The following is a 25,109-nucleotide window of genomic DNA, read 5'->3' as shown; positions in this document are numbered from 1 at the left end:
TCTCATCATCCCACCTAGGAAAACGGGAATCCCAGGGAACCTAATTTCCACGTGCAAAATATGTATTGACTACTCACACTCTTTGAGATGTCTTGGTAGAAACTGGACCACTTAGTTCAGACGCTGAAAATGATTCCAAACTTGGCTACTCATGAGAATCACCTGAGGAACTTTAAAAAATCCTGGGTCCCAACCCCAGTGACTCTGATACATTTGGGCCCTCCCAAGATTTCTGAAAGCTGGAACCATAGAGGCAGGAATAACCTTAAAAGTGAGTGGACCCTAAAATCTTCCTGGGGGCAGATTTCCTTGGTTCTGGGAGAGTCATTTACCTGAGTCACTACCCTCCTTGGTGTTCTGGAAAATGGCAAAGTACATCAAATACAGGGAGGATTCCTCGGCAGTCATGTCAATTGCTCTTTAGGTTGAGTTACTGCTACATCTATAATATTCCCTTTTGCGGGGTGGATTGTTTGTTTCTTTGTTTGTTTGGGGAGGAGCATGGGGGCTACGATTTTTTTTTTTTTTTTTTTTGGTAAAATGACTTTAGAATGCTCAGCTTATTTTTGTGGAAGGGCAGATGAGTTATAGTTCAAACCAGTTTGAACATTAGGTAGAGAGAAGTAGAGTTGTAGGTAGAAGAAGACAGCACAGGTAGGTGAGATCCTCACCTGCGCTGAGCCCAGGATCCAGTTGCAGTTTGGACCGCCAACCCAGACTTTGGGGGATATACCATATTGGAACCCTGTTCTGCTACAGTTGCTCTGTGGGTACCTTAAGACTAGGGCAATACCCTACCTGCTACCCAAGGGTAAGGTTAACCTGAAGGAAATGAACATTCCCTAGGAAGACAATGAGGACTGGAATGTGGGTTTTCATTGCAACTCAGAGTACCCCCAACCCCACAGCACGGTGGTGAGACTGCCCTTCCTCTAGGGATCAGGATGCCCAGGAGTGGGGCAGGAGGCACCCAAAGTGACAACATGTTTAAGCCTGGATGTGCCTACAGTGGCCACCTTTTAAAGAAATGTGAGTTACTCTCTGTGTTTCCTTTTTAACCCTTGACCCATCAAAAAAAAGTTGTATTTAAATATACAGCCTGATCTCTTTGTGCAGGAAGGGATCTGGGGAAGAACCTCTCCCAGGCTTGGATTAACAGGAAGAACAGCAATGAGAGGGAGGGGTCACCATTTCATCAGCTGCAGGAGGCAATTAGTAGACACTTAAAGAGGATCCGAGTGCAGCTCAGCTAATTTAAAAAATCAACTTAATTTGAGTTTTAACCAAAATATGACTTTATTTTGTATTTGCAAGGCACTGAGGTCTGCTATATGCAATTAACCTCCCCCATCTTCCCCACCCTCAGGGCTTCTGTCTGAGAGACTTACTGGGAAAAGGAAAGGAAGAGTCTAGCTCCTCTGCTACTGAGGACCCTACTAGTCCACCTTGGCCCAGTGCTGCAATCACCCAGCCCACTGGGCTGCAATGACCACATCTGTACCTATAGCCCCTCATCCAATTTTTAGTGCAGACCTCAATCCCCAACGCCCCCTGACCTCCTGGCCACTCACACACCCAGTACATCTCCATGCTGTCCCACAGACACTTCAAACATGGCTCCTCAAAAGGTCCCATTGGTTCTTTCACATCTGTTCCTTCTCTCTTTGTAGAGTACAACCATCCACTTGGCCCTCCATGCCCCTCAGCTGCCTCATCTAATTCTCACCAAAACACACTTCTGGGCCTCTCCCTTCCCTTCCATTTAGTACCTCAAGCCCAGTCCTCATCAATTCTCCCCTGGACCACAGCAGCAGCCTCCTGACAATTCCCCACACTCAAAGTGCAGTCCCAGCACTGCCAAACTTGGAGACAGAGAGCTTAGGTGCACACCCAGGTCCCCTGAGCACTCAGCAGCTTCCTTCACAAATTTTCTCTTCCCTTCTCTCTTGAGCAGATACAGAAGAGCCAGCGGGAAACTGAGAAGCCCTCAACAGGACAGTGGGGCCACAACATGGAAGGAACCTGGGTTCCTGAATGACTGCATAGAACAAAATCCCCCCACATACTAACTCATGACTCAGGTGGTTTGTTACAGAATTAACCAACCATGATTAATAGTAAGCAACTCAAGAACAAAAGGAACAAGACTGTAATAGAAAAGCAATGCTTTTCCATTCAGAAACTTTCATTACAACATTCAAGTTGGATCCTACAGCTAGAGTAGTAAGTATACCTCACTGATGGCTGCAAGGGCCAGCCAGTCCCCATACACAATCAAAGCTGTCTACCAAAGACTTTATACCACCAGCCCTGTACCCTCTCAATTGCCCTCTAGTTTTTCTAACCCTAATATTGGAGTGTCTATGATCACCAAAGGAAAATGAAATATGATTCTAGGTGTCACATTTCACAGAGTGTGACTGTCAGCTAACGTGATTTAAGCCCTGGAAAAACCCCTGTGTCCTTTTAACATCCAAAACTAATCCTCTTCACACCAGACATAGATGTTAAATAAACAGAGATTTCCATTAACCTACACCTCTGTACATTTATTTTTAAAAAGCAGTGTCACTCTCCTTTAAATGAACATACTAATTAGTGTATTAATAAATAGCTGAATGGAATCAATGAGACATGTAATCAAGGTCTGACCAGGAGTCTGGGCCAGGATGAAGGAGGTGGCGGGAAGGAGAGGAGGGAAAAGGATCTTATTAGCAGGTTTGTTGAGGAGGGACATGTAAAATCAATGCCACACATGCAGCCGAAGCACAAAGTTGACAGTAGATGGAAAGCTAAGTGCTTGCTCCACCTCCTTCCTTTGACAGGAAAGCTCCCAGTGAGAGACAATGTGATGAGCAAGGAAGACATTAATTGGGGCAGGAAAAGCCATTCAGAGATGGTGTCCAGGATCACAGCTGGCAAAATTACCCGGAACCTCAGTGCTAGAGCCCTGACTCCTAGATCTTGATTTAAAATACTGAGAAAGAAGGAGAGTCGATTTTGTCCTCAGCAAACACTTGGTCTAAAAAAGAAGCCACAGTGGGAGTTGCTTGTTTGGGGCTCTCTGTTACTCTTACCCCCACTTCAAAAATTCTGGTTCACAAGCAGGAGCTGTAAGTACCTTTGCGTCAAGGTGCTGGGCACTGGGAAGTGAAGGGTCTGGACTGTACAGGCAGCCCTGGGGGTGGGAATGGGGCAGCCCACTCCTGCATCAGCTCCCAATTTCCTGTAGCACACCTCATAGCTAGAAGACTCTGGAAGGTGAGAAGAAAGAATCCTTCTGCATGTGTGAGGTTTCCAGCTGAAATGGTATCTGATTACCTCAGTCCCTGCTCACTGGATCTCAAGTTAGCATTGGTACTCCATTTCCTTCATCTGGAGACACACCCTCTTTGGACCACAAAACACTGGACAGAAGAAAAATGGGCTTTATTTCCTTGAAGATTAATACCAGGAGAAATGTCCTCTGTATAAAATCAATTAGGTGCCTGCGACCCTCACCCCAAAGCCAGCTCAGCGATACTAGTTGAAGTAGAAGGTATGTTAGGATAAAAGAAACTCAGGAAAAAACTCATCTGGGGGCCAGTACTGCCCATGATAATCCCTGTTAGGGGTGATTCTGCCAGGAGGCAGGGTTTGGTTCATTGGCAGTTAGAATGCTTGGCTCAGGATTCTCGGGTGTAATGTGTTCCCATGCCATGAACCTGAAGCTCCTCCTAATTCTGGTTGCTGGAGAAGCCAGTCTCTCTGGATGGACCTCACAGGCAGAAAGCCTGCTGCCCTGGATGCCTAGCTCTGGCATGACATCCCCACCTGGATGATCTAGAAGCCTCGCAGATGCGTCCTGAGATATGTTTCTGCCAGCCCCAGTCGTAGCCTGCAACCTGCTCACCCTGAGGTCAGCATTTCCTGGAATGACAGGGAGGACACACATAAAGGAAGTGTGGGGACATGGCAGGAGGCAGCAGCTCTCAGCAGCCCCTAGGCTATTTCCCACATTTCTGCAAATGGTATTTTGCCCCAGGAGGCTCATAACACTCTCAGAAGGATCTCCAGGCCCCCCAGACCTCCCCAGACTCATCGGAAAAGTCAGGTGGTGATGGGTCATCAGCCCATGGGGAGAGCTTCCTGACAGAGTAGTGAAAATTAAATGCAAAAGAGGGGCCAGAGATAGCTGTCCCTGAGCTCAATCTGAAGCACAGGCACCTAGAGCAGTGGAGACTCATAGGACCTTCCTGTGTGGTTTGAGAGTTCCCAGTCCACATCTTACTCCCTCCACTGACATGCTGAAAGTCCACCATTGCAACATGGTCTCTTTGAGGGTCAAGCATCAAGCCTTCTGTTTCTTCAAACTACACCTTAGTGTACCTCCTCCATCACCTCTGTTTCTCTGTGGCCCAAGGCTAAACAGAAGACAGTGGAGAGGATGCAAACAGCAGGGTCCCCACTGGCCTACATGGTTATTTACTGAGAATTAGGGAGTGCTGTCCTTCCTCTCTGGCTGGCCAGAACTTGGTAAACAGAAGGCATCTTGGGGGAAGAAAAGGGCAACCCTTCCTGAGCAAGGAGATGCAGCAAGCCTTGACCAATAAAACATGAGCGAAATGTCAGCTCTTACCTGCTCCCAGCTCACAGGTATACACACTACAGTGTATAGCACCAAAGCCCCTCTCTAAAGAAAGAAGAAGAAAGGTAGAGAGGAGATATCCAAGTACTTGGGGCAAAATTCAACTACTTCTTAATTGGAGATAGAGAGATAGAGATAGAGACAGAGATAGAGATAACAGAGATAGAGATAGAGACAGAGACAGAGATGTGACTATTTTCAAACCAAAAGTATCAGGACACCTACTCAGCCCACAGACTGTTCTAGTAAACACAGGTCCTGTGGTCACTGTAGATGGGAGAAAGAGTAGAGGATGGCAGTGACAAGGATCCTGGGGGGACAGTGTGACAATAAGGTGCCCTTTTTCCTTTAGGGGACAGAGAAGCAATGGCAAATCTCCCCATGGTGTACTATGCATTGGAAAGACCATCTCCAGAAGACCAGAGCAGGACTCTCTGCTCACAGAGGTCCCATCATCCTCAAAATACACTGACACACTCCGTTTCCAGACTCTCCGAGCTTTTGCTCCCTCTCCACAGTGGCAAATCACCTTTCTCCACAGTGAACCGGTGGTTCTTTCCTCTCTCAGCCAGAGTGTTGCTGGGAATAATGCAATGTTTCCAGCTTAATCGTTCGTCCTCATGCAGAGATTTCACTGATTTCAAAGCTAAGGTGCCTGGGAGAATCGAGCGTGCTCTGAGCCAGCGTGCCGCAGAGCAGAGGGTTCTGATTGGCTGGCTGGCCGTACATGATGAAAACCACACAGGCGAATCCCAGAGACCCGTACTCTCCAGTTTAAGGCTATCTTTCCAGGAAGCCAGGGCCTGGAACTGAAGATAGCTGAGATGGGATGTGTTCATAAACATCCCCCGTTGGAGGTAGGTGAGCACATCCAAGTATGCAAATACCCTGTACACTAAACACACCTCCCTGGTCTCCAATGGACCACTTCCGCTTTCTGACTTTGTTGCAGGCAAACATTAGCAGATGCCCCATCCTGCAAGGCTTGGCATAATTATCAGGTAGGCTCCAGGCAATAATTACTCACTAATGGTTAGCCACCGCTCTGAGCCAAGAGTGTCCTATCTGCTCTCCCTACACCAAATTCAGAGTCTTGGGTGGTAAACCTGAAAGAAAGAAAGAAAAAAAAAGGAACCATCACCAAGGCCTGGCAAGAAAAACACATTATCTAAGATATCACGGCTGCAGGCCCTATAAAAATAATGTATGTTTACATGTGGATGGCTAATCTGAGCACAGATTGAATACATAAACGTGGCTGTTAAATCTAGACTCCGGGAAAATTCTGAGTCTTCCAAAAATAAAGGAATCCCTACAAATATTTTTAAATCTTTTTTAAGAGGTCATACTCTGACAGAGAGCTAGAATTAATGCAATGAGACCAGCCACCTGCTCTTCCTCCCTTCCCATTTGCTTATAGAACCTCAAGGCAGTGGGCTTGTTGAAGCCCAGTGTTAGAAACAGATGTGCCTATTTATAAACCAAGAAAACTGAAGTGTTTAAACCCAACACAGGATGGCAAGAAACAGAATAACGAGGTTTATGAATCTGAAGACCAGGCAACAATTTTCAATAATACTATCTTTTCATTTATTGAGCATTTAATATGGATCAAGCAGTGTGCAAGCTATTTCCCATGTATTATGTCACTTAATTGTTAGAGTAGTCTCTTGTTTTACTCTTTTAATGATAAGAACACTGAACATCAGAGAAGACAGGTAACCCGCTGATGCTACACAGCCGAGTAGCCAAGGCTTGAGGCTGTCTGTAAATTACTTTAAAATGCGTCAGCTGAAACAGGGTGGTATAATGTGAGTTCCAATCCCCACCCAAGGATGGTTAGTCAACATCTGAAGTGTTGTAGCTAACCAGGGCTGGTGACTTCGCCTTTGAAAGCCTCGTATCAGAGTCTACGCTGTTTGTTAAAAAGCATTAGAGATGTTGGAAACAATTTATCAATGGGAAATTAAGCAGTGTCAAAGATGGATAATTGGTTAGAAATGCCATCCAGACATCTCTGCCCTTTGGGTACAAAAATCTGGCAAGCCTAGAGCCCTTTGTGGCTCCATTCTTGGCCTAGGGGTCCTACTAGGTCTCTTTCATCTCTCAAAGGATGCCGTCCTCTAGTCCCATTGGCCTAGGGGGTCCTACTAGGTCTCTTTCATCTCTCAAAGGATGCCGTCCTCTAGTCCCACTAGAAGGCAAGATGAAACCTGCAACCACATTGCCACATCTGCCTCAAATAAATCTTCCTTGAAATAAACTGGTCAGAGTTACTAAGTCAGTGTTTCCCAAACTTTCTCATTTTCTGACACTTGCAGAAAGTGATGATATTTTTACCACACCCTGGGGCCAGAGAGGGAGCCTCTGCCTGCTGCATGCCCCTTGTGCCCTCTGGCTGTCCACCTGCAGGTGTGAGGTAACCCACTACATCAGCAAACCTTGGAACCTTTCCCTGACACACTGGTTAAGGCAGAGAGCAGAATCCACACTAAGATTCAAAAACAGGTTGTATGGCTATTTCTGTGCCTGGTTACTAACAAAGATTGGTAGGTAGGGTAGAATTGAGTCCGCCACTTGCTTTTGCAAGGAAGGTTGTAGAGGAGAAGGCCCACAGCTCTCACTTGCCTGTAATCATTGGAAGTGAGTCCCCACATAATCTGCCCGTCAGGCATGGCCAAGTTCGCGTTAAGTTGGGTTGGCAGTGCCAGGCCTGTCTGCCTCCAAATACTATCCTGGGTCCTGGGTGCTCCCCTGCTTCTGGAGCCTAAAGAAAGTGAATCAATGGTTATTTGTCAAACCCAAAAGGGAAGCTCTTCAGAAAATGCCATGTCAAAGGGTTCTATCCTTGGTCCTGCACTGTTTTGTACTTTTCTCGGTAATTTGAATGAAGACTGAGAGTCACATTTATCAAATTTGCAACTGACAGGTTCCAGGACTTGTGAAGGTCAAATTAGATAACGTGAGAGAAGTCATTTGATATTAGAATAAGTCTCAACCCATTGATGGGAATGGAACAAAGTTTAAACACCTTAGCCGCCTGAAGCGGGGTCAAAACTGGACCCCCAAAAAGAAACTGAAAGTGACAAACATCAGTTGAAATTTTAGGCTTCAAAAAATATTAATGGATAAAGTACCAGATGGCAGAAGTTTGTGTAAAACACACATACAATGAGGGCGGGAGAAGCTTTGAGACCCACTGGTTATGAACCAGCAGTGGGCTGGGGGCTGCCACAAGATCTTATGGAGCCTCTGCCCAGCAAGCCTGCCACACGGATGAATTCTGACATTGGGCTTTGCTATCTACACCTCCTGCAGATGGTGACTTGCACCTGTGATCAGTCACAAAATCAGATGTGGAGTCAGACCTACCTTCACCATGAGCAGTAATGAGCTCTCCATCAATGCAGAAAGCAGTGAAAATAGAACGAATCCTCCATCGCGTGCTACTGAAGTTGAGTTGTTCCCATCCCCTGCAAAAGCTCCCAACTTGCCAGTACAGCCAGGATGTTTGGCTCAGAGAAAAGAGGTGGGAGAAGAGTTTATCAAAACCTGCAACTTAAGATATCCTTCACAGAAGATGGAGGAAATGGAAGGAGGGGGCATAAAGATAGGCAATCAAGTACCAAGGAGCAACTGTTGGTGCCCTTGAATAAAAATCTCTTTATTTCCTTGAATTTTCCTTTAGTTTACCTTAAAAAGTTTTCACCTTTGCAAAACCTTAGGACCTTTTGACCAAAGACAACAGGAAGCCAGCCAAGTTTAACGGAGTTTTCATTTTGGAAAGGATGTTATCTGCAGCTCCTCTCTGCCTACCAAGTATTATAGTAAGTCTGTGGTCTAGAGCCCAACTCGTTAGGTGCTCTGTTTACCACAGCTGATGAAAAATGATAATCGTATGGAAGAAAAAACACCAAGACATGGACATCACTGCCTGCAGACTTCCCCAGAGAGCTACCTCCCACTTCCTGTAGATCCACAGTTGTTTCAGGATGTGTAATGCCCTCTACTGTCAGACCATTCAAACACGTCTCTTTTCAAGCTCAGAAAACCAAGTTTAAGGGAGAGAGAGGGAGAGAGAAAAATCAAACAACGCAACACAACCACATTGAGTCCAAAGGGAACTGCCAATGTGTCTAAGACAATGCCTGCTTTCAAGAAGCTTGCAATTAACTGGGAATATGAGATGTAAATACTGAAAATATAAGCCAATAAATTATTTATTACCAGGAAATTCTTGGCAGGCTGAATTTTCAGAAAGTCTGTATGTATACTACTGTCTTCACATAAAAATGCCCCGACTTGGCTAAGGCCTGGTATGTGGCTAAGTCTACTCGTAAAATTTGTTACCTGGTTAAATGCTGTTCCATACGTAGCAATATTTTAAAGTTTTCAAATATAAGTTTGAGGTGAAAATACCATTCTTTCAGAACAGTATGTGCTGGAGAAATGACATTTTTTCAAAGTGAATTTTCTATATTTGGTCATGTGATATTCTGCAAGCTTTTATATAAAAGCTCTCTTGAACATTCCAAAAATGAGCATCATGAAATTAAAACAAGAGAACTTCCATTACATTGCTGCGAATCCTAGATGTAAATAAAATACCATTTCACTCAAAAATAATTGCCAGAAATATAAATACAGTTTAGAAAACTTATTTAATTAGTTTATTTTTAAGGATTTGCCAAGAAGGCTTTGGCCTTGCTAGTATTGAGTCATGGAAGAAGGAATGAAGGAGAGTGAAATGAGCTATAGAACTTCATGCAATTAGGCCTAGGTTTAGCAAAGCTTACTCTCCACCCACCGCCCCCAACACTCGGCCTGGGGCCAGTGACAGCCGAGATTCTTTGTCCAATTTGACGCCGTGCACAGGGTCAGTACCCTGCCTCTTTTGCCTTTGCCTACTCTCTTAGATCTAATCATCCAAGCATAAAACCAGCAGCCCCTTTGAGAATACGTCACGGCTCCAGGTCAGTAGGTAGCCTCTAAACTAAAACATACGAAGGTGGTACAAGAAAAGGGAAAAGCGTAGGGATTCCCTACCTTCATTGCAAGCTCTGAGACAGCCTTGGAGAGGGCTCAGCTCACCAATCCCAAAGGCCTCACCTGCAGTGGACAGGGGCATGGTGAGGGGATGTAACGAGGACACCCCCAGGAGGCGTCAACTGCTCTATTCCAGTCCCGACCACAGATCACTGCGGTTAGGTTACTTCTCTTCTTAGAGTCCCAGGCCCTGCCCTCTGCCCCCTAGTAAGGAAACACTGTGCCACCAGATAAGCTGGGAGAAACTGCTGAATTCCCTGAGACCAAAAGTGCAGCTCCATAAATATATAACATGCTGAGAGCAGTTGATGAAATGTACAAGGGCTGGGAAAAGAGACATGAGAAGGAATGAACAGAAATCCTGCCATGTCTGTGGGGTTTTTGAAAGGTTAGAGCTCAAAAGCACTTGCCCCGCTCCCCGTTTCTCCCCAGAAGACAGCCCAAAGTACAAGCCAATTTTATTAGCAGCTCTGAGATGCCCAGAAGCAATTCAGAGAAGTGGATCCATCATTTCACTTGACGTTGTACTGCAATTTTGCAGCTAAAGACACTTCGGGCCTGAACTCCCTGGGTCCCTCTGTCTTGAAGAAGTGGTCTAAAGGATGCTGGGGCTAGTCGGAAGCCCAGCACTGTCTAGGGCCTCTCCACACCCACAAGTCTCACTACCTTCCACAGCAGCACAGAGGTTTGAAAGCATCTGGTAGACTTGAAGGAAGTGAATATATCTCTCTAGCACTCTGTTCAAACTAATGGCCTGTTCTCTGCAGTTTCTATGGTATGAACACTGTAATGGAACACAGGAGCCCCTGTCTACACCTCCTGAAACAAATGAAGACCACTAGGTTATAAAGCTCCCCTGTAGAAGTCAAAGCACCTGTCACTAGTATGCTAACCCTTTCATTTTTTCCCCCACGTATTGGAAAGAGAGAGAACAGATACTGCTTGAGTGTTTACTAGGCCCTAAGCTGTGTCTGGTATTTTAAAAATACCTTCATCACAGATGCGTGAGGCAAAGATATAAGAAACAGGGGGTGGAACCTGGAGGTTCCCACCTAAAGGCATTCCAATCATAAAAATTTTTCGTTGACACTCCTTGGCGCTCCTGAACCAAGCCAACCCTATCTAGCAGCCAGGTCCTACCTGCAGGCCTTGATTGTCCTACCTCCCAGAATGTAGGATTAGACCAACAAGATGTTATTCCTAATGGGCAAGGTCAGTATTTTAATCATTAATCTCTTAGTTCACGGTGGAGCTCATTTCCCTAGACCACACTGTCTTGAGCATGTGCTCGCTGAAGTTGGAGACACGCACCGAGGAAGGGAACAAGCAGAACAGAGCCCAGGCATGCTCCATAGCACTCTGAGTGCTACTGGACCTCCCAGGACCGGTCTTTTTCCACTGGAAAGTAGTGGGACTCTCCTAAGGGAAGGTGAATACCCAGGATGCGTTCAGAACGATTTCAAGTACACTGTCCAAGGCAGTATGTTGACATCAAAACACGAACCACGTGAAAAATGTAAGAATCTCTATGTGGATCTTCTTGCTTCTTTGTCAAGTTTCTGCCAGATCCCAAAAGGAACTTCTAAGTCTACAACTGGGACCAGAAGTAAACAGCATTAGGTAAGCATGAAGATCAAGCTGCCAGAGACACAAGAGCCTTGTATCCGCCGGCCTCCAGGTCACCTCCACCTGCAAATCCACATGTGCCTCAATTCATCTTGTCCAGAAAAGACTGCAGCACTCCTACCCTACCTCTCCCTCAACAACCTGTCCCAGCCCAGAATTCTCCAGCTCCACGAATGGCATTACCTCTGGGCAAGCTGCCCAGATGGGACACCTGCAGGACGGCCCCACTCCCTGTTCTTTGCTGCCCACCACCTTCACCACCATTTCCACCATCTGTCAACGCCAACTCCTATGATGTACTTCTCAGATCAGCCCCTTTCTCTCCTTTGCCATCACCGTTGATCAGCCCTGGTCCAGGATGCTCTGATTTACTGCCGTAGCCTCCCTTCCAATTGTCCTCCACCGAACCTTGCTACAGTACAAATCTGGTCTTATTGATTCTCTTCTTTGGATATTCCCCAAGGCCTGATGGATAAATCCCTTAGTCAGACACTGACAATGGTCCTGGTGCAGCCTCTGCCGTGTCGCCCCTTGCCCCACTTCCCATCTCTGCCTGGATCTCCTGCAGACCCTGAGGGCTGTGCTCTCACCTCTCCATGCTGCTTCCTCCACGTGGGACCTCTGCTTATGAGCTCACAAATTCAACCTGAGGGATCCTTTCAAACAATGCTCTAAAACTCAATTGGATGCCCCTCTTCCTCCTCTTCATCCTCCTCCTCCTCCTCCCCCTCTTCTTGCTCCTCATCCTCCTTCTCCAGGAGGCCTTCTTCATGTCCTGCTTTTCATAACTGGATGTGTATCCCTCTACCTATTCCCAGAGCCCCTCCTTCATGCCCCAATCTCACTTCCTGCCACACTGCATGTAAATTCCCTATTCCCACATATGCTGTGGCCATACTAAGCCATGAGCTCCCTAATGGTGGAAGTAGATCTTTCATCTCTGCACAAACTCTCACATAGTGCCTAGCTCATAGTAGGCACTCAATAAATATTGAATGAATTGACTGATTGATTGATCAATTAATTGATCACATATTTCATAACATTATAGCAACCTCTCTTACTAAAATATGCAAATATACATGTATGGAGCTCGGTGAAAGGTGGGCATTGAGGGATGTTATAAACCCTTTTCTGCAGTCCCCAACTGAACCTACTACTACCAGGATCGGGGCCTCTGGACTCCTGCACTGACCGTCCCCTGCCACTGTCTCCTGCCATCCCTACTGCATTCTCCCTTCTGATCCTCTGCAAGTGGCTTTTATCACTTGCACCGCCTCACCATATCAGCAAACCCACCGGAGCCGGCAAAGGTGTGACTAGAGGCCTGAGCTCAGTTTTCATTCTCTTTGTCTTGATTTTCTTTGACCTTGTGTGTAAATAGACTCCTTCTTCTGATGCTCACCCAGCCCTTCAATATGCACGGCCACATTCATCCTCACCTCCTGGGCTGCAGGTGGGAAACAGCAAGGGCTTATTCCTGGCTTTAAAGAGGAGAAATTGAGGCCTAGCCCAGAGGGGGAACTCACTGAAAGACATTCAGCAGACCTAGGATTAGAAGCTCGGGCTCTCTATTCCCTGGCCAGCACATAATACTTCTTCAATTGCTCTGAAAATGAAAACCTCAGGATTATTTTGCAGAAGGAAACAAAAATAGGCCTGGAGAAGCCATAGCCACATTTCCAACAAGCTCCATTCAGAGGGCACCATAACTTACATAAATGATCTCCTATTACACCACAATTATCACTGCAACACGACAGTCTTGCAGCTTCCTTGAAGTGTTCTCTTTGTTGTTTTTCTGTGCGAATCCTCCAGGATGGAGAATCAAATACGGTCCGAGCAGGAAAACAAACCACATGACACTCTCAGACCCAGATGCCCCTTCTGCATGACTCTTCCTGGGGACCAAAGAGAATGCCATGAATAGCTCCCCGTGGGCCTGAGCCCTCTCCCACCATCTTCCTCCCAAAGCTCTGCTGTATCCCTGCACATAGGATTCCTTTTTTGAAAAAAAAGAAAGAAAGAAAGAAACAGTTTATGAAGAAGAAATGAAGTGCCAATTTCCCAGCATGGCTGGGAATCAATACAAGCTGTTGTCAGGGTTTTCCTTACGCCTCTCCAAAGTCAAGAGCGACAGAGCTCTAGCGCTCGACTTACAACCGCTTCACCGTAGCAAGATATTTTTAATTTAAAACTCACTGCAGTTGGGTTCGAACTCAGCTGGGACTTGATTTACTGCTAATTCATTTCTCCGATTCCTATAATTCTAAGCTCAGTCACCAAACAGTTTAATGCTGATAGAATCACTAGTGCAATGCTTTATGAATGGGCGTCAGGGGAATTTTGTTAGTGTGTGTTAGCAACTGTTATGCACTCTGGAAAGGAGCATGGTGCCTGCGTCAAGTATGGGGAGGCTCTATATTTGGTCATGTGGATTACCAGACAGTATCCCCAAGTGATTCAAACCCAAAAACCATTGAGGGGCTACCCCCTTTTACCCCAACACACACACTCACACACACTCCGTCTCTCTCTCTCTCATACACACGCACACACACACACACTCTCTCCCTCTCTCTCTCTCATACACACGCACACACACACACACATACGCACATCATTACCTATGTAAGATGAATGCAGTGAAAATGCTTCCCACGGGAAATGCCTGACTTTACTCTGGTCACTATCCAATGGTGGCAAAGTGTTCTCTTCCGAAGAGAAAATTTGTTTCAACCATCCAAAGTTTAGGGAGGTGTGTCTTAATAACTCAGGCTTCCTTTGTTAATTTGATAAAGAACATTTACGTTTGTCAGTTATATGGAAGCCTCTTATTCAAGCAGTATGGCTGAGGAAACAAAAAATGGAGAAGGTGAATGTCATTACTCACATTTTGCAAACATCCATCTTGATCTGTTATGTGCAACCAAAAAGTGCCACTTGTGGAAAACAGGTCCACAAGCCTGTCAGAGCTGTATTCACACTTCTTGAAATGGTTTCTTTATGAATTACACACCTGAAGGCAGACCGCCTGGCCACGGTCACTAAAGTTTTGTGAGAATTCGCAGTCATTTCTGGGAGTCTCCAAAGCAAATGACAAGGACAAGAGACAGGCAGTGCCTCTCAAAGTTGGGGTCACACATCCCTATTTTATCAGTACAGTGAATTCATTCTTCTGCTTTTTTCACCTCTGAACTAAACTGAAACTTGAAAGCTTCCAGTTGAAGGCCACCATCTCCCAGAATGCCTTTCTATGAAACCCTCTTTCCAGGAGACACCAATAGGCTTAAAAACACCCACACAAAGGGATCCCCATGGCCCAATAACCTGAAAAGCAGTGGGCTAAGAATAAATAGGTTTCCCAAGAACAGGTCTTCCTCATCTTTAATTCACTCTTGTGCACCTCCAAGAAGAGGACAAAAGAGAGGGTGTCTGCAAACTTATTTGTCCAAAGAATGCTTTTTCCATGGAGGGTTTTACGGACTAGTCTTTGGAACGTTCTGCTAAATTCAGTTTAGTCTTCGCCCGCAATCTATCAGTGCCTAACCCATTTTGAGTTTTACCCAGAGAGAGAAAATTCAATTCCATGTGTTTCCATGTGCAAGACCACTGCACCTACCTGTCCCCGACCACTGTGACCCAGGAGACGCTGGAGGGTGACTGAGGGGTTCGGCCTGCACTCATCCAGGTTCACCTGAATCCTCTGGAATGGCCAGCCAGCCCGACTTGATGTGATCCCTACTCTGTTGCTGCTGGAGAGCAGGAACCCACCATGGTAGCCTGGTTCACACTTCCCCAGTCTTGACATTTTTAAGGTCATTCTTCTTCACCTTGTCCTGTTCCATTTATTCCATCTATTTTTACAGCAAATATTCATCAATTGCTTCCAGTAAGATAGGCTCTGAGTTGGGCACTGGGTATTCAAGAAGCAAGCAACGGTCCCTCTCAACCTAAGACATAAGGAAACACATAATTCCCATAGTTATCATTGCCACTTCCCTAGCAGCTTCTTACTATTATTAAAAAGCATGCATTGAGTTCTTGATTAGACAAAAGACTGCTTGAAGCAGGGGCTGACCCTACCTTCTGGGAGCTGCAACTCTCAAGCAGACACCCTAATGCAGGCTCACGTCTCTAGGTCGGGTGAGTTGCTCACATCAATCAGTAGTTAGGGGCAAGTGCACTTAGGGAGGAAGACAGGGTCAGTAGCTAATGGACAGAGAGCTGGGAAAGAGGTCACAGGCACAGCCTGACCATCAGTCCTCTGCCCAGCCTGACCCTAAAGGGCCTTCAAAGCAGAAGAGTAGTAAAAAATGTCGATGAGGGGCAGGACTAGCTAGAGGCAATGACTTACAGGAAATATTTTATGCAGAAATGTCCCCCGTTGCAATATATTTCAATGCTTTCATTATTTCTGAAAAGTAGGAGAGTGGAAGGGGTCATAACGACCTCTCCCTGCTCCCCAGCAGCCGCTCCGTCCCTGAGATAGTCACACACCACTCTGCGGAAGGCTCGCCGCTGTTTAATAAGCCCCAAGATGTTAGGAAAGCCTCCTGAAATTGGGCTGGCACCCATTCTTAATGCAGTTTCCATTTTGGGTTTAAATTGGGTAACCCACAGTGTAGTCGACTAGTGTTGACATAGAGTCATGAGTTCTGGGGCTCCTAATTGGAGTACCCTGCCCCGTCTCACCATCGACTCTGTTCTGAACAACTTTATGTTGCTTGCGTGGAAGCCACTATCCCAGACTCCTAATTTATGTATCTGCCCAGATCTGCTCAGTCTCACCTGACATCACCCCACCCCACCCCAATTCTGAGCTGCAGTCATTTTCCTGTTCCAACTGGTATCATTGCCACTGCCGGCAGCAGCTTCTTTATCATTATTTTAAAAGCATGAATTGAGTTCTTGATTAAACAAGAGACCGCTTGAAGCAGGGCCTGACCCTACCCTCTAGGAGCCACAACTCTCAGGCAGACACCCTAACGCAGAACCACGTTTCTAAGTCTGTGAGCTGCCCACATCAATCAGTGGTTAGGGGCAAGTGCATTTAGGGAGGAAGACAGGATCAGTATGTAATGGACCAAAGAGGCCCCAGTGATGCTTTCTGCCATTCCTCTGGTCCTAAAGTTCTCACTGTCTTTTCTTCCTTCAGAGGCAAAGGCTGGGCTCCAGCAGGGGTAACCCTGGCATACCTACCACAGGGAGAGTGAAGGAAGCCCCAGTCCTAGGGCCTGACCCACAGAGGCTCTAGCTTGACCTGATGTCCCAACCCCAAAGTGAGGGGAGTCGGCTGATGCCTCAGGGGGTGACCTGTGACCAGTGAGCTACAGCAGACCAGAAGGACCCATGGATTAACTGCTGGCTGCCTCCCCACCACAGACTATTCTGAGACATGGTGTTCACACCAGGCTTCCCTGGATACCTCCTGAGTGACGGAACCACCAGCTGCTTTTCCCTGGGAAGCCGAGGCCAGCGTGGTAACTCACTGTCTGTTCTCCTTCCCTCCCTCCCTCTCCTTGTTCGCTTCACTCTTGCTTCCTGGGACTCCACCCCTCAATAAAGTTGGAAGTCACAGCTTCTGCCTTGAGCTCTACTCTCTAGGGAACCCAGGCTGTGACTGGGGTGAAGGACAGACAGGCAGAGGGGGCAAGGCCCAGGCTCTCCATAGCTTTCACAAGAACAGTCCTGCTTGCATCTGTTCTGTGCATTAGAATTCCAAATAAAATCTCACTGGAGTGGAGACTTTCACTGTATACATATTAAAATATGTTTAATCACAATCTAGACCAAAACCAACCTCCTCGTTTTATAAACAATAAACTAAAACATAAAATGCTTTTCCCAAGATCCTTTAGCCAGTGTTATCTACATCTCAAGCCTAGCTTTTTCCACAATAGTGGTTTCTAAGCAAAGGGACATACAGGAATCATCTAGGAACCCAAGAAAATGGACACAAGCCTGAGTACCTCTCTCTTTCCTTGGAAAGACAAGGGCAAGATAGGCTGTGGAGAAGGTTGAGCAAATGCTGAGGCCAGAGGTGGACTCTCTGCCTGCCCGACACAATTCTTCTTGAGAACCTATTGCTTACACAATCACCAGAATCCGGTACTTGGTTTATGTAATTCAAAAGCTCAGTGGAAATTTTCACTGTAGAAGCCACCCCTTTATTCACATTTGAGAGTAGACATAGGAAAGTGCATGTCTTAGTCCAGTGTTTCTCTGTGGATTCCAGGTCCGCTACACAATATATCTACTTTTGTGATTTCACAATCCATGTGTGAGCATATTAAAGGCTCTGAGAAGTCCTGCAGCAAGGAGTGTCTTTAGCTTTGTTTTACGCTCAGGGTTCTGCAAACTTGTCTGACTGTAAAAACTTTTTTGTATGTAATGCCTAGTCTCTCCCCCGCAGCATATACTTTGGGAACCTCTGCTCTATTTTAAGTATTACTTTCAGGAAAGCAGGTCTGAGATGGAGAGGAAGAAAATGAACTCCAACTGACTGTAGCAACGTTAGCTGACATTCCAGGCAGGCTGCTTCGTCTGCACATCCTGATGCTGCTGCTATCTCCTCTCCCTCTCTAACCCCGCCACAACAACAAACGGAAGCAATCCACCAGCCACGCCTTGCTGACTTCTTCCTCTTGGCCTCTGGGCCAAAGCCAAGGAATGATTGGTTCACCTTCTAGTTTGAGCGTCCACATTACCAAAAGGGAAATCCAGCTGTGCTCATTTGAGAAGAGTTCAGTGAGTACGTCAGATAAGAAACTGATCTTGAGCAAAGACCAGGAAAAGCTCTGAACTGCCATGTTTTCCTTTCACGTTTCCAGTGACCTCTTCCTCAACTGCTTCTCCCCTCGCATCTCGTAATGAAAATACTCTACCCTGTAAGACCCTGGGAATTGATTCAGCGAGGCTCTGTTCAGCGCATTGACTGCGGAGACTCTATCCTCTTAGCTAGTGATCTGTTTTGTGTTGGAGTGACAAAACACCCCAAAATCCAATTTGCTGTTTCGAATCCTGGTTCATGGAGGAAACGCTATGGAGGGGGAGGGAAAGATCCAAGCTTAGAAGGAAAAGAAGGGATGCCTGAGATCTCGCCAACACCTGTTGGTTTCAGTTTGTACCTCGCTATGTTTTATTCACTCATTCCTACTGCTGCCCCGGGGAGGTGATACAATTCCAAGTGCACCCCTTCTAGCCACCTCAAGTTGGACAGAACCTTCACTTACCTCACAGTGTAGAGACGTCAAAGAAATAACACGTGGGATAAAGATTTTTTCTTTCATTTTCTTTTGGAGAAAATGAAAAAAAAAAAGGCAAGTAACCAAATTTCCTCACTTGTGGCTGTTTCCTAAAATGTTCAGACCAGAAGGACTGAGCTTAGCAATGGTTTTGGAGTGGGACAGAACCCAACCAGGCCTATGAGCTCCTTCAGGGCACCCACACCTTTTTGCATCAGGATATAATTCCTAATGCTTCACTCAGCCTGCACCATCTCAGGTGTGAGTTATTTTCTTCGTACAAATGGGGACCTATCAAAATTCCTGTAAGTGCTATAGGATATCTATCCCCCGACACAGTCCATTGGCACCAACATCTGATGAGTCTCTGCTGCAACCACCACAGGATCCAGGCACCCAGCATGGCATGATGTCCCCAGGCACAGATTTCTTCCCTGCTTCTGGATCCTGAAGTCGGAAACTCTAGAGGTAATGAATGAATGAATGAAAGAACAAGTGTCAAGCACCTACCATGAGCTGTGTAATGGTAAAAGAATCTTCGCTCAAGAGTGAAAAAACTCTCTATCCCTTAGCAACCTGGGGCCCTGGACATGTCACCTAAACTCTCTTCTCAGCCTTAGTTTCTATGCTATCAAAATGGGAATAAACAATACCTACCTTGCACGGCTAGTTTAAAGATGAAATGAGAAAGTGTTGTTTCCGCAATACCAGCAATCTGAAGCAGTCACCAGGGAGAACTAGACTCCTATCAGAATCAGAGCCTCATAGAATCAAAAGCGAAGATGAGGACTTCACTCATTCATTCATTCACTTACTCCTTATTTTTCCCCAGGAGAAAATGGGAATTGCCAAATGAGGTGACAGGCCCCCTCAGGACCTGAGCACTCTACTAGAATGATCCATGCAATTTTATAACCCACCAACAGCCAAGGAGACAACTCATCCCCCTTGATGAATGGGGAAATCAAGGCTTAATGAATAAACACATTTGCCTGACGTCACAGAGGTAGTGCAAGAGACTAGGGTCAGATATTCTAAACTTCCTCCCAGGCACTCACCCACAAACCTCCAGAAGGGGCAGCAATATGGTGAGCACGTAAATTCTAAGGAGGCAAGCAGCGCAGTGATATGTAAGGTCAGATTGCTCGCAAGTGAGATTTGGCTCCATCACTAAGTGGCTGTGTGATCTGGGACAAAGTCCTTAACCTCCTGCATCTCAGTTTCCTCCTGGAGAAAATGAGGACAGTAATAGCCTATTTGGGTTGTTATGAGGCAAACTACTTAAATAGTGCCTAACCCAAATGAGCGCTCAATAAATATTGGCCACCATCATCATTAATTATCATCTTCCATTCCACTGTGTTTACAAGAACTGAAACCAATACTAACGTCTTCACAGCCTCTTCCCTTGGGAGGCTGATGCCACAGGACAGAACAGGGGAGCTTACACAGACTCACACAGGGACTCGGGAAGCTCTTCTTCCAGGCTGCTTCATATCACGCAGGGAAGAAGCCTCCTCCTTGGGAACAAGCCCTGGGCTCTGGGAATCAGGACCCCTGCCTGCCTTTCGTTTTAAGATCCATCTCTTACCACTTAGCAGCAGAGCCCCCTTCAGTCTCCCTGAAGGCTCCACCTTCCTGCCACAACTTGAACGCTACAGCCTGGTCAGTAAGGACAACGTGAAAGAAGAAGGAGAAAGTCTAGGCAGCTAGCGGGCATCAGGTGGGAGTGTGCGGAGGGAGCAGTGGAGCCTACGGCTTTTAAAGAGACAGTGTCCTGTCTGCAGGGCTCTGTGTGGACCAAGCATAGCTCAGTAGAGCCTATAGGCCAATTACCCTCATCATGTGCATCTCCCAAACAGCCGTTTGATTTATTAGTGAGACGTCTTTTTAAAATGCCGCTCTTAAATATAAATAACACTTAATCACCCAGCTGTCGTTAAATTCATGTTATATTGATTTCTTGGAGTGCCGCAAATTTGAGGGCGAATGGGCTGGCGGATGTGCGCACAAAGCCAAGAGGTAGATTAGCGAGTGGTGGGGGCAGAGAAGTGGAGTTTGGGGGAACAGAAAGGGGGGAGTCAAGGGAGGGAAATGAACCTACTCAATAACCCAGGGCCTGAGCCAGGTTAATATTGGGTAGCGCCAGACACAAATAAGAAGAAAGGAGAACGCTGGCACATCTGTCGCATAGTCTAATGACAGCCAAGATCACGGTCGTGTTTTCTGTATTGCTGCCGCCCCCTCCTAACCCATCACAGAGCCGCTCCAACAGGTCTCTGATGTGCATTGTCTGCGAATGCCTTCTCTAGCTGAGGATGGGGAGAAGCGGCTAAGAAATGCCCCCTAGCTGGCTAGGAGGAGAGAGAGCCGCTGCGATTTCTTTGCATCAAAGCCTGATGATAACTATGAGCCAAGAGCGGTTAATGACCCAGCCCCTTTAGCTCTCTCCCATTTCAGGACTGCTGCCATCCTAGAAAGCCCCCACTTCATTCCCAGCAGCCCTCACTGTGATGAAAAGGATCCCGAGGCCAAGTGTATGTAGGCAGACTCTGCCGTGCAGATTTCCCTGTCTGCAGGGAGTAGCAGCAGCAGGCGACAGAAAGGCACACAGAAGGAGAAAGGGAACAAGTTGACTGCCTTGGAGTCCTCCAGAAATGTCTGCAGCATCCCAGTGGGCATTCAGGATGAAGTCCTGGGAAGACAGAGGAGAGCCCCAGGAGGACGTGACTGGGCAAGAAGGAACAGCTTGTAGGTGACCCACACCTAGTGCTCACAGGAGAGCTGCCTTAAACACAGTCTACCAGGCAGTGAGAGTCTGCTGAAAAGAAGCATTCGTGGCTGGGGTTTTTCTAATGTGACTCCCTTCCCAGTGAGAAAGACCTCAGAGAACTTAAAAGGAAGGGCACAGAAGAGTGGCAGAGAGGGTGAATGACAGCGTGGCATGCTCCAGGGCTGGGCAAGAGAGCGAGAAAAGCATGATGTATACTCCGCTTTACAGAGATGTTAATTAATGCCTGCCTTGTCCTAGAAACCAAATTGGTACCTAATGCTAAGTGCAGAAAGTGCAGGGATTTTTTGAACCCAGATGTTTAGCTTATAACCAGCATAATGACTGCTGGCTTTGCATTAAAATGATGGATCCTGAGGCTGCAAATACATGAGAAAGGAAAGAGGGTAGGGAGGAAAGGAAGGAAAGGAGTGGGGGTCTACAGGGAAGATGCAGTCATTTCAGGAAGATCCTGTACCCTGGTCCTTTGCCTCTTCCAGGTCCCAGGAGGGACTTTTTACCTTGGAGGCACCCACTGTTGCTGGAGCTCATTATTTCGGTTGCAAACCATGTGCTGTTGCACAAGTAGGTGGGACCTGCCTCTCCACGCCCTCGAGGGCCATGTGGAGAGAAATGTTCCATTTCTTCCCCAGCCTGGAAGACAGAGGTAGACCCCATTGTCACACATGGCTGGGGGAGCTGACCACATTTAGCCAGACTCTGAGAATGCATGTGTGTATATATCTGGGGGTCTGTGTGTGTACACACGCCCACCATTCTTAAAAAGCAAATAAGGTTTCTTCCCCCTACTGGGGTCTCCCCATTGTGAGAGATTTGCTTTATTCCATCTACCCTTTTCAATCAATCGAAGGGCAGCTCACACGGCACACAGCGGGAATACAATCTCCCTCCTAGGGCATCTGTGTTTCTCCCCAGCCTAGCTAGAGACCTTTGCAGGAGCTGAAAAAAAGTTTGGAAATAGTGGAGTCGGGGTGCTGAAAAAGCCCTTTCGTTCAGCACCCATCTTCTGGATTTACAAAAACAACCCAAATTCTGCACCTAGCACTGAGGCCTCCTTGTTCAAAAGAATGTTTGCTCTTCTCCCATCGCGTTCTGGAAGACTCCCAACATATTTTTCTCACTGGTGGGTTTGTGGGATACTCCAAACACATGATCTTGGACAGAGGGTGCAAGCTTATTCAGTTTTGGGGGGGGAATTATACGGTCAGGTTGTCCAAAAAGCTACGTCAAAGGGACAGCTCCGGAAACACAGGAGCCTGTACATGTATATTCAGTTCCAAAATACTGTTTGATTTGGATCTCACATTCTTCTCCCGTGACAACTGAGACCCTAAATGAGTTGCTCTTAAACCCCAAGAAGGGAACTATGGAAAAGCCCCTTAGAATCCCAACCACTTCCTACCTCCTCCAGAAAAAGTTAAAATGAGTAGCCTGTGAAACTCCAGCCGGGGAGAACAAGAATGAAAATGTTTTCGGGAAATAGGACCTTGAAGCATGGGCTTTTGGAGAGTGATTCTTTGCTCGGAGCAGCAGCCAGGCTCTGGGGGACGCTGGCAGACCCATGAATGCCTTGCCTCCTCCGGTGGGCATTGCCGCTGCGGTCGTGAGGGTCGGGAGCCTCCTCTTTTGGAGGACTACACCTCTCGTGCTTCCCCCTTCTAGTTCTCTTTCTCAGACACCTCGAAAGACATGTGACAGGAGGAGGCACCGGGAAAGGCAGCCCCACGTGCCCAGGAAAGGTAGGGAGGTGAGAGGGGACCCAAGTCCTCTGTCACGAAGTCCTGTCTGCTTGCTGCTAAGCAGGGACTGAGGCTGTGAATAAGGTCATACCTTTTAAGGAGGATCTGGCCCCCACCCCTTCCCTAGGCAAGCAACACACGCGGTGATGCCGTAAGCCCCTTTCTGCCTGAAATCTCGGCGCATTCCCGGAGAAGCAGTGCACGCTTCAGAAAGGCATTTGTGCTGCCTCTTACTGGGGAAATGCAGTGCCTGTTCCATATGCGCCGCCCTACAGAACTGCAGCCCCAACCGCTTATGTGGCCTCCTCCCCGCGCGCTGGGCCACCACTCTCTCCAAATATGAGTCCGAATATCTGTGGGTCTGTCTCCCGTTGAAATCCCTGGGTGTCCAAAGGCCACGGGGCCGCGATGACACTGGGTGGGTCTCCGGAGACCTCCCATGACTTCTCCCGTTTTAAAGCCCAGCTAGGGATGAAAGGGGCTGGGAGCTGAAAATTCGCTCCCTCAGCCTCCCCCGGTGGGAGGCACAGCCGGTAATACACAGAATCCCACCCCAAAAGTCCCGGGGAAGGGAAGGAAGAGAATTCTGAGTCCCGGAGTGTGAGAGGGGAACGCACCCGGGAAATCCCTGCTCCGGCCGCTGCACCTCCGCGGGCGCCCAGGTGGGACCTGGGCAGGTGCGCGAGCGCCGTATGTGCCCGTGTGGATCTGTGTGTGTGCCCGCATGTGTGCGTGTGCGTGTGCCGCGGGCTGGCTCCGGGGCACCGAGTACTCCCGGGCCGGCTCGGGTCTCTCTGGCCGCGCCGCCCTAGCCACCCGCCCGCCCGGCCCCACGCCCCAGCCGACCGGCTCCTTACCTGGACGCGCCGCGTTTCCCTCATTCAGCGGGAGCGCCGCATTGACACTGCAGATGGAGCCCGTGCCGCTGCCTCTCGCCCTCCTCTGAACGTGTGCGTGTGCGCGCGTGTGGCTGCCTCCTCCAGCCCCAGCACCGAACGCAAATACTCCACCGAGGCACAGGGAAACGGCGAGCAGCCGGGAAACGCGGAGGGCGCTGAATCAGAGCCTGCGGTGCTTGACAGCTCCTCTTGCGGCGTCCAAGGTGGGCGTAATGTCCAACAAAAAGGTCGGAAAATGGGGATCGATTCGGAACACCCCTTTCCTCCACCCAGCCCCGGAGCCCGAGCAGCTGCGGCGGCTGCTCTCGGGGGCTGCGGTGGCGACGCGGGGCTGCCCCCCTTCGTCCCCACCCCCGCGGGCTAAATGTCCTTGATGCCAAGCGGGCACGGCGGCGTCACTCCGCGCCGCCCATGCTTGCCCGGTCGGGCCGCTGCCCCGGCGCGGCGAGTGCACGGGGGACCCGCCGGGGAGCGCTCTCGGTGCCTCTGCGCGCCTCTCTGGGCAGCAGCGGCCGCCCCCCTGTAGCCAGCGGCCGGCCACGCCGCGGCAGCCCCCACCCCTGCCGGGGGACTCGCCGGGCAGTGCCCAGGGGCCGGGGCTGGGGGGCCGCTGGAGCCGCCGTCTGCTCCCTGGGGAGGCGCGGGGCTGCGGCGGTGGCGACGGCGGCTGGCGCTGCGGCGGCGGAGAGCTCGGCCGCTGGCCGAGCCGGGCCTCCCGGGCGCGCCCCCAGACCCCCGGGCTGGCTGCTAGCAAAGTTTGCAGGGGGCAGGGAGAGGGGCCGCCGCTGGCTCGGCCGCCGCCGGAGCTCCCGGGCTGCCTGCTGCCGCCGCGGCTCGCTGCTGCTGTGCATTGAAGCCCGGCCAAGCGCTGCAAAAACTCCAGCTGCCTGGCGCTCTCTGGGTCCTCCTCTCCTCCCTCCCGCCCTCCCTGCTTCCCTTCCTCCCTCCCTCGCCTCGCCTCCTCTCCTCCCCGCCGCCCGCCACCCGCCGCCCGCCGCCCGCCGCCGCTCCCTCTCTGGCTCGTTCTCGCTGGCTCGGAGCTCGCAGCTGACATCCAGACCGAGGGAGAGCGGCCGGCAGAGGGGGCTGGGGGCGCCTCGCTGCACACGCTCCCACCCGCCACCGCCCAGCTCG

At 48.6% G+C, this 25,109-nt stretch overlaps 1 protein-coding gene across 7 annotated transcripts in view; it reads right to left on the bottom strand.

The window, feature by feature from the left end:
- The window catches only part of PLXNA4 (plexin A4), a 458,580-nt gene extending 433,753 nt beyond the window's left edge, over window positions 1-24,827 (bottom strand). For 2 of the 7 annotated variants that reach the window (XM_078343724.1, XM_078343730.1), the window contains exon 1: window positions 23,934-24,827. The gene's annotated coding sequence lies outside the window, so the exon portion shown is untranslated. Of the gene's footprint in view, window positions 1-9,673; window positions 9,737-13,016; window positions 13,201-13,926; window positions 14,151-14,921; window positions 15,253-15,656; window positions 15,717-23,933 lie in introns of all 7 variants that reach the window. The other 5 variants (XM_078343727.1, XM_078343726.1, XM_078343725.1 and 2 more) reach the window with 5 other exon arrangements.
- Window positions 24,828-25,109: the final 282 nt, after the last annotated feature.

This window comes from Callithrix jacchus, chromosome 11 (assembly GCF_049354715.1).
Source record: "Callithrix jacchus isolate 240 chromosome 11, calJac240_pri, whole genome shotgun sequence".
Taxonomy (NCBI): domain Eukaryota; kingdom Metazoa; phylum Chordata; class Mammalia; order Primates; family Cebidae; genus Callithrix; species Callithrix jacchus.
Note: the sequence above shows the minus strand (reverse complement) of the source record. Positions and strands in the feature narration are given on the sequence as shown.